This window comes from Mobula hypostoma, chromosome 16 (genome assembly GCF_963921235.1).
Source record: "Mobula hypostoma chromosome 16, sMobHyp1.1, whole genome shotgun sequence".
Taxonomy (NCBI): Eukaryota; Metazoa; Chordata; class Chondrichthyes; order Myliobatiformes; family Myliobatidae; genus Mobula; species Mobula hypostoma.
This window is the reverse complement of record NC_086112.1, coordinates 64,264,738-64,276,971: the sequence shown is the minus strand read 5'-3', so window position 1 is coordinate 64,276,971 and position 12,234 is coordinate 64,264,738. Positions and strand designations below refer to the sequence as shown.

Below are 12,234 nucleotides of genomic sequence, written 5' to 3'. Positions count from 1 at the left end.
GCAGTTAATGAGTCTGTATGATCCTGAACAGGTCAAGCCACCGCATAGGAAAATAACCTGCGCTTATATGCAGCACTTCAGCCGACTTCTGGTGATCACAAGTGGGCAGTAGGACAGCATTTTGCAGCGCAGTCATTATAAAAGTGGAAATACAGCACATCTAGGTCACACACACACACACAGAGCGCTACGATTTTATTTCAGTATGTTGGTTGCCGAAGAAGAACCAGGTAAATCATTTCCAGCTCGTTTCAGAGTACTCATGTGGCTTAGTTTAGGTCCACCCAGGTGGAGAGAGGCTCAGTTTTTCATGCACGCTCCCATCGGTTCAGTCCACATTTTGTACGCTGGAATCTCTTGTGGGATTTGAACTCATTCCCTTCAGTCTCAGCGCTGACGAAACTACAGTGAGTCACTCGAAAACTGCTGTGACTGAGCTAAATCCCGGAGAATTTAGAACTCACCTTCATTTTTGCTTTAAGACACTTTGTTGGCTGTGTGTGTTTAGTAAGAAATCAGTAGCGACTTTAACTGGGAAATAAACTTTGTGTATTTCTTCCGATTAACAACAGTAGCTAAACAAACCATGAGCAACAAACAGAACCCGCTAGGCGGTTTTCCAGGCAGGTACGGCAACTTGATCAGGACAAGGTGAAACGGGAGCCGGGCTTCTGCCCACGGAGGTACCCGTGAACCTCCCTCGACATGAGAGAGCACCCCGGCGCCTCACCACACGCTCCACTACCGCTTTCCCCGCGTTAAACGCTTCATTTGAATCCATTTCATTTTAAGATTATCCGCTCAGGAGTGTCGTCTCTTACCGGTCAAACAAAAGCCCGATCTGGAGTCATTTAACGCGAACCAGCCTCGGTGCGCTGCTGCCTGGGTCTCTCTGCCGGGGAAGACACCGGTTTGTTCAGTCACACACTGAAGAGTGGTGTGTGAGAGAGGAAAGAGGGAGAGAGAGAGAGAGAGGGGGGGAGAGAGAGAAGCCAGGCTGCGGTGGTTTGGTTCCCAATCCGATTCACGGCATCAGATTTTTGGCCATTTAAAGCAAGCGACGCTCGGCGCCGCCTTTCTAAGGCTATTTTTAAACTGGTAACAAAATTAATGTTTGCGGAGCAATAACTTCGGCCACAGGCGTGGATCTGGTTTGATGTGGCGAAGCTGGTGGAAATTTCGGTCTGATGTGTTTTGGTGCCCGATGAATATTTTGACCAGATATGGTGAGGCGAGAGAGAGTGAAAGTCCGTACCGGTCTGGGCAAGTCTTGGGCTGCTCCTCGGAACATCCCCATCCCTCAGAACAACCTACCCTACCCCCATAACATCTACACCCTCCTCATCCCTCCCAAAGCAATCCCAGCCCACGCCCCCAACTTCTCTATCCACTCTCTTACTTTCTCACTGTCATCCACTTTAAACGGGAGAGTTTAATCCCGCTGAACAACCCCATCCTCTCTCATTCCCACTTGTAAACACAGCCCCACTCCTGCGAACACCCCTGGCTAAAGGTTAACCCCAGTGCCTTGCTTTGGAAGTGTTAAAATGAACATTTTATTTTTGTATTTGTTTATGGGGTGAGGTTCGACACAGTAAGAGGGCTATGCACCTTGTTAAGTCTATAAACAGCAATATCAACAATTAATTAAATATTTTTTTCATATTACGGGAGGAAAGAAGTGTGAAGTAATTGGCAAGTATATCAAATAGAATTTAGAGATAATGGGAGGGCTTTTGATTCCCAGATCTTGGCTTTGAGTCAGCTGGGATAGAAATATGTCAAAAACACTGAACTCAAACGCAACACCCCACAAGTTTATGGTGAGACAGGCTGCTCAGTCTAATCACATACAGCCTGAATCGGTAGGACCGAATGGTCTGTTGGGTCCCCTCACAGAACAACTAACATTGATATGTGAGACTGGAATCAGACTTGGGTTCACCTGCATGTGGGCAGCAATTTTCCTTCCTTAAAGGACAATAGAGAACTAGAGATTTTTTTTGTAAGTGATAACCAACAGTTTCATTGTCGTTTTTACAATATGTTTAAAGATTGCAGATTATTTCATTTCCAGAGAATGTCTCTAAATCACGGTGGGCCTCTGAATTACTGGTCCAGTAACTAAGCAATTCCTTTAACTGGAGGTTAGAAGGGTGAAAGGTCGCCACTCCTGGTAGGTCAGATGTTTACACATTTCAATAAGTTGTGCTTCAAGCTTTTTTCTTCCTTTTCAAATTTTACGCCAGCCAGTGAGTTTTCTGGCTCCCAGAAGGAGAGAACTACTGGACTTCTCTCCTTCACTGACTTAAAAACTGGCATCTGAATCACTGACCCACGAAGCTTACCTATAAATCACTCAGGCAGCTGGATGGATCTTCTGACTAATTTGGCCCCTATCATCACCATCTACCTCTGATCCAGCTCTTCCAATTCCTAAATCCCACCCCCAATATTTTAATCTCCTCTGCCCAAACCCCAAACCCCTGATTCCTGGTACAAGTAGCTACACGACCCTGAGTCTTTCAATATACAGTACTAGTCCTGATCTCTCAAATCTTCTATCTGGAGTTCAAACTAAAAGATACGTGTAGCCCAAAATATTTAAAATCGTAGGAGTAGCAGTGTTTGACAAAGCTTTTGGTTTTAAATGAATATGATCCTCTTGTGAATATTTTCTGGAATGATCAAATCCCAGGGTATCACAAAAATAAAATAAAAAGTAATTCCTCTCTTCAAAAAAAAGACAACAGGCCTATCAGATTGCTGTTCTGACAACACGTGTAATGAAAATTATTTTAGAGTTCATTCCGTGTGCCCTTCTCATTTGCAAACAAAAGAGACACTGCACGTGTTAATGGCCACAAGCAAAGACTTTATTAAAATCCGCACAAATGCAATCCAGAAAGAAAAACAAATATCTACAGTCGTAGCAGTATGGAAATCAAAATAATACTCATTGTTCACTAAAAAGCTGATCTGCAGAATGTTGACAAACATCATGCAGCCTTCTCTCTCTCTCTCCCCCTCACCCTCCCTCCCTCTCCCCTCTCTCTCTCTCTCTCCTACCCTCTCTTCCTCCCTCCCCTCTCTCTCCCTCTCTCCCTCCTCTCATCCCCCTCTCACCCCCTCTCTCTACCCTCTCTCTCCCTCTCTCTCCTCCCTCTCTCTCCTCCCTCTCTCCCCTCCCCCTCTCCCTCTCTCTCTTCCCCACCCTCCTTCCTTCCCTCCTTCTCTCTCCCTCCCTCTCCTCCACCCTCCCTCTCCCTGTCCCTCTCTCCTCCTCCCTCCCTCTCCCTCTCTCTCCATCCCTCCCTCCCTCTCTTCCTCTCCCTCCTTCCCCACCTCTCTCCCTCTCTCTGATTCGATATACGGTAACTCCCCTGACTTATTTGTCCCTACCTTCTCCAACTCCTAGTGCTAGCGTTGGTCATGACTTGGACCAAGACAAAACGCTCTCCCCTGCACCAAGAAAGTGTCCCTTTTTATACCCTTTGAAACCGCTTACACTGGTATTTTCCATCCTTTGATGGTACCAGCTGTACCCCTTTATCCCTTACAACCTCCAGCCCAGACAAACATGTTTTTTTATCATTATCCACTATTATGGCTGCAGATGTGCTCTCTTGACTTTCTCAAAACATTGCTGTGGACTGGTTTTCATGTACCTTCTCAAATCAATCCCAATTCAAGCTAACACCATTTTGTCTTATATACTTCTATTTTGTTTTAGCATATACCAAGGAGGAATCACATTTAACTCTTTCCTTACAACATTATTTAAATCTATGAGAGTATTCTGAAGAGCAAAAGTTAATCTTAAATAGTCCACATTGTTTTAATGACTTATTTGTGGAAAGCCCATGTTCATTCAAATGGCTAGAATGTGTGTGGAATGAGTTCCCAGAACTGATGGTGAAATGGGGAACTTTAACAGGTCTTATTAACGAACCTTCCGGCAAATCTGAGTCAAGCTTGCATATTTAAGGAAAGACAAATGGCAATTTCATTTTTGAAAATTACTTTCAGATGATGGTTGTTACCTGGGAAGTGTATTCTATCTGTTGATATGTATAGATCACAGTATATTTTGTGCTATAACACATCAGAAAGATATATTTTAATAGAACTTCCATTGTACACTGTTTCAGAAAGGAGTATAGTGAAATGGTAAACCATTGCCAACGTGTACACAATTTGAGATTTGGTTAATATTTCACTCTGTTCCTGTGCAATTACGATAATTAAGACCACAAATTCATAAATAACCTAAAATATTTAAAGGCAATTAATTAATTTGACTATGAGCAAAACACTTAATGCATAAAGAATCTGGACATACTATTCTTTAGAAATATTATCCCTGACTGTGCAGTTTTATTAGTTCAATACTTTGTATTCCATTGGAAATGATGGCTCAGGCCTCTTAACCACAGTAACCAAGGTGCCAAATCCAAGAGTATAAAATAAAAGCCAGCTCACTTTGGCTGAAAATAATTGCAAGTAGTTTGGCTTTGATTTTGTACTCTTGCATTGAGCTCAGTGGTTACAAAGGATGGGGAATGCCTGGATATAGCAAGTCGACGGAGATCTCAGGCCATCTGTTGGTTGTGAGCTTTCTTACTACTATCTACAACGTGCTGCATCTTTTGTTCTGCACACATATGGTCTGTAATCAGGTGGTATTTCATTCTTCCGTGTCAAAAGCTGTTCCTAGATCGCTTTCCCATGCTTTACATTAAGCATTCATGGGCACCTGACTTGGTATTCATGAGAGACCGAGCACTGCGGCAGGCTGTTAGGAATCTTTACTTTGAGTTACTAAATCAACTTTATATTTCTTGTTACTTGCTCCTTTGATGGTATCAAAGATCTTAATGGAGTGTGTGGGAAAAAAAAGTTAAGTAGGTCATTTTTGAAGTAAGATCAGCCTACAAGATGTAAACTCTTTGGTTTGGCATTCTGTGGTCCTGACAACTCCCATGGGCGGCGTTTTGTATCTGTAATACAGATTTATAGAAATTAACTAGTTATAGCTAAAGTCTAAAATTAACTATGATCTGTACTAATAGAGAGAACGTCTGTGATCGAGCACAGAGCTAAATTAAAACAAGGAATTAAAGCCACAGAGAGAAGGAATAGAGAGGCTAAACTATTAAATTTTGTGCTGGGTAGTGTAACATATTCATTTGGAATATTCCTAAGAACATAAGACCAGAAGCTATAGGAGCAGGATTAGGCCATTTGGCCCATTGAGTCTGCTCTACCTTTCATCATGGCTGATCTATTTTTTCTCTCAGCCCCAATTTCCTGCCTTCGCCCCATATCCCATCCTGCCTTGACCAATCAAGAATCTGTCCACTTTTGCATTAAATATACATAAAGACCTGGTCTCCACTGCTGCCTGTTGCAACGAATTCCCCAGATTCACCCCTCTCTGGCTAAAGAAATTTCACCCCCATTCTAAAAGAATGCCGCTCCATTCTAAGGCTGTGTCCTCTGGTCTTAGACACTCCCACCATAGGAAACATCCCCTCCACATCCACTCTATCCAGGCTTTTCACCACTCAGTGGGTTTCAATGAGGTCAGCCTTCCCTCTTCTGAATTCGAATGAATACAAGCCCAGAGCCATCAAATGGTCTTGATATGACAAGCCTTGTATTCCTGGAATCATTTTCATGAACCTCCTTTGAACCCTCTCCAGTTTCAGCACATCCTTTCTAAGATAAGGGGCCCCAAAACTGCTCACAATACTCCAAGTGAGGCTTCAACAGTGCTTTATAAACTCTTAGCATTACATCCTTGCTTTTATATTCCAGTCTACTTAAAATGAATGCTAACATTGCATTTGCCTTCCTCACCACAGACTCAACCTGCAAATTAACCTTTAGGGATCCTGTACAAGGACTCCCAAGTCCCTTTGTACCTCAGAGTTTTGTATTTTCTCACCATTTAGAAAATAGTCAACCCTTTCATTATTCTACCCAAGTACATACACTTCCTGACACTGTATTCCATCTGCAATTTTTTGCCCATCCTCCTAATCTATCTAAGTCCTTCTTTAGCCTCTCTATTTCTTCAAAACTACCTGCCCCTCCACCTACCTTAGCATCATTTGCAACCTTTGCAACAAAACCATCCATTTCATCATCCAAATTATTAACATATAACATAAAAGGTATCAGTCCCAACACAGATCCCTGTGGAACACCACTGGTCACCAGCAGCCAACCAGAAAAGGCTCCCTTTATTCCCACACTTTGTCTCCTCCAATCAGCTACAGCTTTATCCATGCTAGAACCTTTCCTGTAATACCATGGGCTTGTAACTTGTTAAGCAGCCTCATGTGTGTCACCTTGTGAAAAGCCTTTTGAAAATCCAAGTACACAACATCAACAGAATCTCCTTTGTCTACCCCGCTTATTATTTCTTCAAAGAATTCCAGCAGTTTTGTCAGGCAAGATTTTCTCTTGAGGAAACCATGCTGACTTTGGCCTATTTCACCACGTGCCTCCAAGTACCCTGAGATCTGATGCAAAATACTTATTCAGTTCATCCGCCATTTTCTAGTCCCTATTACTACCTCTCCAGCATTGTTTTCCAGCAGTCCGATATCCACTCTTGCCTTGCTTTTATACTTTATGTATCTGAAGAAATGTTTGGTATACTCTTTAATATTATTGGCTAGCTTAATTTCATATTCCATCTTTACCTTCTCAGTGACTTTTTTAGTTGCCTTCTATTGGTATTTAAAAGCTTCCTAATCCTCTAACTTCCCGCTAATCTTTGCTCTATTATATGCTCTCTCTTTGGCTTTTTATGTTGGCTTGGATTTACCTAGCTAGCCATGGTTGAGTCACCTTGCCTTTAGAATACTTCTTCCTCTTTGGGATGTATATATCCTGTGCCTTCTGAATTAGAAACATAGAAAAATAGCAAACCTACAGCACAATACAGGCCTTTCGGCCCACGAAGCTGTGCCGAACATGTCCTTACCTTAGAAATTACCTAGGGTTACCCATAGCCCTCTATTCTTCTGAGCTCCATGTTCCTGTCCAGGTGTCTCTTAAAAGACCCTATTGTAACCGCCTCCACCACTATCACCGGTAGCCCATTCCACTCACTCCCCACCCTCTGCGTAAATTGCTTCCAGAAATTTCAGCCATTGCTGCTCTGTCGTCATGCCTGCCAGTGTTCTTTTCCAATCAATTCTGGCCAACTCCTCCCTCATGCCTCTGTATTCCCTTTACTCCACTGCTATACTGATACAACTGACTTTAGGTCCTCCTTCTCAAATTTCAGGGTGAAGTCGATCATATTATGATTACTTGCCCATAAGGGTTCTTTTTACCTTAAGCTCTCTAATCAATTCTGGCTCATTGCACAACAGCCAATCCAGAATAGCTGATCTCCTAGTGGGCTCAAGCCTGAGCTGCTCTGAAACACCATCTCATTGGCATTCTGGACATTCCTCCTTCTGGAATCCCACACCAACCTGAATTTCACAATCTACCTGCATATTGAATCTCCCCCATGAGTATTGTAACATTGACCTTTTGGCATGCATTTTCTATCTCCTGTTGTAACTTGTGGCGCACATCCCCCTTACTGTTTGGGTGCCTGTGTACAACTCTCATCAGGGCCTTTTTACCCTTACAGTTCCTTAGCTCTATCCACGATGATTCAACAACTTCTGAACATATGTCGCCTCTTTCTAATGATTTAATCACATTTTTTACCAATATAGCCATGCCACCCCCTCTTCCTTCCTGCCTATCCTTTTGATACAATGTGCATCCTTGGACATTAAGTTCCCAGCTATAATCTTTCAGCCATGATTCAGTGATGCCCACAACATCATACCTGCCAATCTGCAACTGTGCTGCAAGTTCATCTACTTTATTCCATATACTGCACACAATCAGATATAACACCTTCAGTCCTGTATTCACCTTTTTCAATTTTGTCTACTTTTTATGTTGTGACTCATCCTGTTGACTGCAGTTTTGCCCTATCATCAGCTTCTCCTTGCGAGGAGTCTTACTACACAATGCCTCTGTAATCCAACTAACTCATCTTCAGCACTATCACCCATCCCCCTGCCAAATTAGTTTAAACTCTAGCCAACCAGCCCACAAGGATATTGGACCCCCTCAGTTTCAGTATGGCTTCCCCCCCTCCCCCCAGTAGTGTATAAAGTTATATATTTGTTAATGAGGGGAACGGCCACAGGTTTACTCTGCTCTGGCTGTGCATCTCCCCTCCTTCTGACAGTTACCTACTTACCTCTCTCCTGCTCTGTAAGGGTGACTACCTCCCTGTAGCTCCTGTCTATCACCTCCTTATTGTATGAGTGGAAGGCCATCGAGCTTCAGCCCTATTTCCTCAGTCTGTTCTCTCAGGACCTGTAGCTTGGTACAGCTGATGCAGATGTGTTTATCTGGGAGACTGGAGGTCTCCCAGACTTCCCACTTCCCACATGCAGTGCAAAATACTGCCCCTAGAGCCATTCTCACTATACAGGCACTGATAGATGAGGAATGGACAAACAAGAACATTGAGAGTGCAACTTACAAGACAATCCACCTCACCCAAGCCTGATAGGCCAAAACCACTCTAAAGACTAGCACACTCAAAACGAATGGCCACACTGCTTACACTTGTCTTACTTGTATTTCCCCCTTTCTAATTAATCCCTCTTGCTGATTGGTCACTCCTCAACTCGAAGAAACTCTGCCTTTGAAATCTCAGTCGCCACCCTGATTAAAAAAGTGACTCTCCTCATGCTTCCCTGGTGTGGCTCGTCCAGCAGCTCAGAGAGAACTGGCTCGAAGCTCTGCTTTTTAAACCTGGAAAGCGGACCTGACCAAAATATTCTGATGCTCTTTGGGCATCATTGTAAGTAGCTGAAGATGGGGGGTGGGAATGGAATAAAAGCTCAGGATGACTTTATCGCTTCTGAAAGAACTCCCAGCATTTTCTGTTTTGTTTTAGATCAGCAGCAGCTACAGTTCTTTGTCCCAATGAATCTTCAGAATTAAGCTGATTTGAAGAAAAATTACAGAAGAAAACAAAGATTTATTTTCAATTCAGGACTCTCAGACTAAGGTCATTGTTATATTGGAGTATTTCTTTACTGCCCTTTGTTCTTTAAGTGGCTTTATAATGTGCAGTATCATTCCACTCTGAGATAGGCAAAATATTTTAACTATGTAACCTATGCTCTGCACAGCTGAGCATTTCCAGCATTTGGTTCCTTCCTTTCGGATGACCTTTAGACATTGTGGGAAATGGGAAGAGGAAAAAATAGCCTTCAAGGGATTTTTTTTGTGTGGCTTATTCTGACTGCCTCATTTTCTTCACAGAATTATTTCCTCTTTTGGAATTAAATCTAATTAAAAATAAATTTTTAAAAAACTGACTGGTATGGAAACATAACATTTGGCTAATTTTAGCTTTCAAAATTGAAGCTTTCTCTTTGTAAGCCAGTTTATAATTTATTAGTTTTATCCTGGGGGGAGGGGAAATAACAGCCTTTTCAGTGCAGCCATTGTTTAATATGATATTTCAATAGTTCAACTTAATATCAGAGAACTGTATACCATATATATCCTGAAATTCTTTTTCTTCGCAGACATCCACAAAAACAGAAGAGTGCTATTCTTGTGAAAGAATGAAAGACAGTTAAAACTTTTGAATCCCAAAGCACCCCCCACTCTCCCCTGCCACGCACAAACAGCAGCAAAGCAACAACCCTTCCCCATCCCACCAAAGGATTGGCTCGGAAGATTCAGCAGATGACTTGAATATGCAACTTGAATATGCTTTTAATTCAAGAAACAGAGATTGTATCAGTTTGGCAGCTGACTTTCCATCACCTTGCTCCTAAAAGGAATAATCTCTGTAATGCTAATAATCTCTGTAGTGCAGTTCAATAAAATGATTTAACTTTAGTCCTGTTCACCTGAATGTTTGAGATCATTGTGACTGCTGCCTTCTTAGTCAATGCGTGGACCAACGTTTCTCAACCTTTTTGCCCTGAAGGAGCCCTTGAAATAATTCTCAGGTCTCAGCGACCCCCTGCATAAAATTATATCTACAGCTCTCGGTACATTAGCATGATCAGTAAGGTGTAGATATAATAATCCAAGAATAATTGTCAATGCTCTTTTGAGTAGAGAATGAATTTTTAGACAACCTTTCTTGAAAAAAAACAGATAGTTAAACTTAGTTGATCTTTCTTGAAATTATTCTTTCTTTCTCTTTCATGTATTTTAAAAACTCTACGGCAAACATAATAAAGTTCTCAATCCTGGGTCGAACTTGAGATAAGCACACACGGATTTTACCTTCAACTGAAATAAGATGATTTCTATCCTTGCTCTCAATGCCTGTTAAACAGAAAAAGCTTGCTCTCACATGTAAGAAGTTGAAAACTGCAGCAAAATATTCCTGTTGTTTGCAAAATATTCATTGCTTTCTTATGAATGGCAGGATACTCTTCGTTCATAGAATTCCAGAACTTGTTCAGGGGCAGGTCAGAAAAATCTCATCTTGAGTGCGTGATCAGACTGCACCTCACAAAGTTCTTCCTCTTCTCTCAAAGTCAAGTTCACAGGCTGAGCAGAAGATTCAGAGAAAGGGTTCCTTGCCCAGTCATACATTTGTGTTGAAAGGGAGGGGAAAACTGTTCAATTTTGTTCTGCAGTTCTTCCAGGTGGTTTTCAATAAGACTCGAGACTTTCTAATATCCTTCCCCACTCTGAAGCCCAAGCAGCAGTGAAAACATTTCCAGATTTTCTTTTGCAGCATGATTTTTCCAAAGATATAGTTCCCTTTTAAATCCAAGAATCATGTCACTTGAAGTCAAAACATTTTCTCCAGGGCCTTGCAGAGACTTGTTCAACTGGTTCATATGATGATAAATGTCTGTTTAACAGGGTAGCTTTTGCAGCCATTCTTCATCTTCAAAGAACTCAGCAAAATCTGACCTACTATTTTCTTGAAAGTACTCCTGCAATTCACCTTTCAGCTTTGAGAACTCTTCCTCTGAAAAGCCATCAGATTTCTGCATGTAGCAGGAGATTGGTGTGCTCTTTGTCCAGGTTTTCACACATTTTTTTAAAAACATTCTCAAGTGAACTGGTCTTAAAGCTACTAAATAACTTGTGTCCTGAATCTTTTTACTGACTGTGACTTTATTTTTAAAAGCTTTAAACTGTTTGTCTTGAGATTCCAATAGTTGTTTAAAATAATCAGCACTTTATGTGTCATATAACTGATTTGTAGTTAAGAGTCTTTTCAGTTTTGCTGGAACCATTGCTCCATTTGTAAGTTGTTTGCCACAGACTAGGTACAATGGAATAGGACAACTTGGATCACCATCGATAAGTGTCTTTCATTGTAAAGATATGGTATCGGCTGATTACATTAGTCGCACTCACCGATTTTTGTCCCCAGGACCCAGAAGAGGCTGGTGGACGACTTCTGGGGCAACGGGAGGCATTGGATCTTTGCTGCCGCCCTCCGTCTTCCGATTGCGGAGGACGGTCAGTCATTGATGTGTGTGCACACCCAGCTGGTGCCTCTTCACCTCAGGACCCTGCAGAGATGCCTCTGTAGCGATCACCCCCAAGATGGCATACGCTGGCAACACACTTTCTCTGCTGGGGACATTGCCTGCAGGGGGATGTGCAGCTTCCAGCAGTCAGCATCAGTCGTGCCACTTTGAGGGAACTGCCTCACTTTTACCGAGAGCTGTTGAGGGTATGGGGTCTAGTCTCATCCAGACAGAGTGTTTCTGTGCCGCTGGGGGATGCTGATCTGGTTACGAGGGGACTGGTCCCCATCCTATCACGGTGAGTGTCGAAGGGGCTCGGGGAAGTGGAGGGGTTCTGGCTGCACCACCCCCTGATGGGATGGATGTACTCGTCAGACCCAGGCCTCTGGAGACTACGCGGGAGATGGTCCCACACAATGTGAGCTGTCTCGTAGGGATGCCCACCGTGCCCTTCCCGATGCTCCGAAATGTTTCTTGTATGGGCTGCTCTTGTACACCTTTCACTTCCCTGCCAACGATACTTGGGGGTCTGTTTTACCATCTGGCAGTGGAGGGGGTCCCCAGTGGAAGTCTCTTTGTGCAGGAGTCCTTCCCCCGTACATTGGGGACCTGGCGTGGAAGGTGTTGCACGGGGCAGTACTGTGTAACAGGTTCACAGACACCCCATCCCCCT

At 42.8% G+C, this 12,234-nt stretch overlaps 1 protein-coding gene and 1 long non-coding RNA gene across 3 annotated transcripts in view; one reads left to right on the top strand and one right to left on the bottom strand.

Annotated features, from left to right (window-relative positions):
• Positions 1–957, bottom strand: part of tmod1 (tropomodulin 1) — a 98,904-nt gene extending 97,947 nt beyond the window's left edge. For both annotated transcript variants that reach the window (XM_063069029.1, XM_063069030.1), the window contains exon 1: positions 822–957. The gene's annotated coding sequence lies outside the window, so the exon portion shown is untranslated. The remainder of the gene's footprint in view (positions 1–821) is intronic.
• Positions 958–1,100: 143 nt separating this feature from the next.
• On the top strand, positions 1,101–9,950 carry LOC134357444 (uncharacterized). Its single transcript, XR_010020626.1, has 3 exons — positions 1,101–1,226; positions 8,996–9,109; positions 9,636–9,950. It is a non-coding gene; the product is annotated as an uncharacterized LOC134357444 (long non-coding RNA).
• The last annotated feature ends 2,284 nt before the right edge of the window (positions 9,951–12,234 follow it).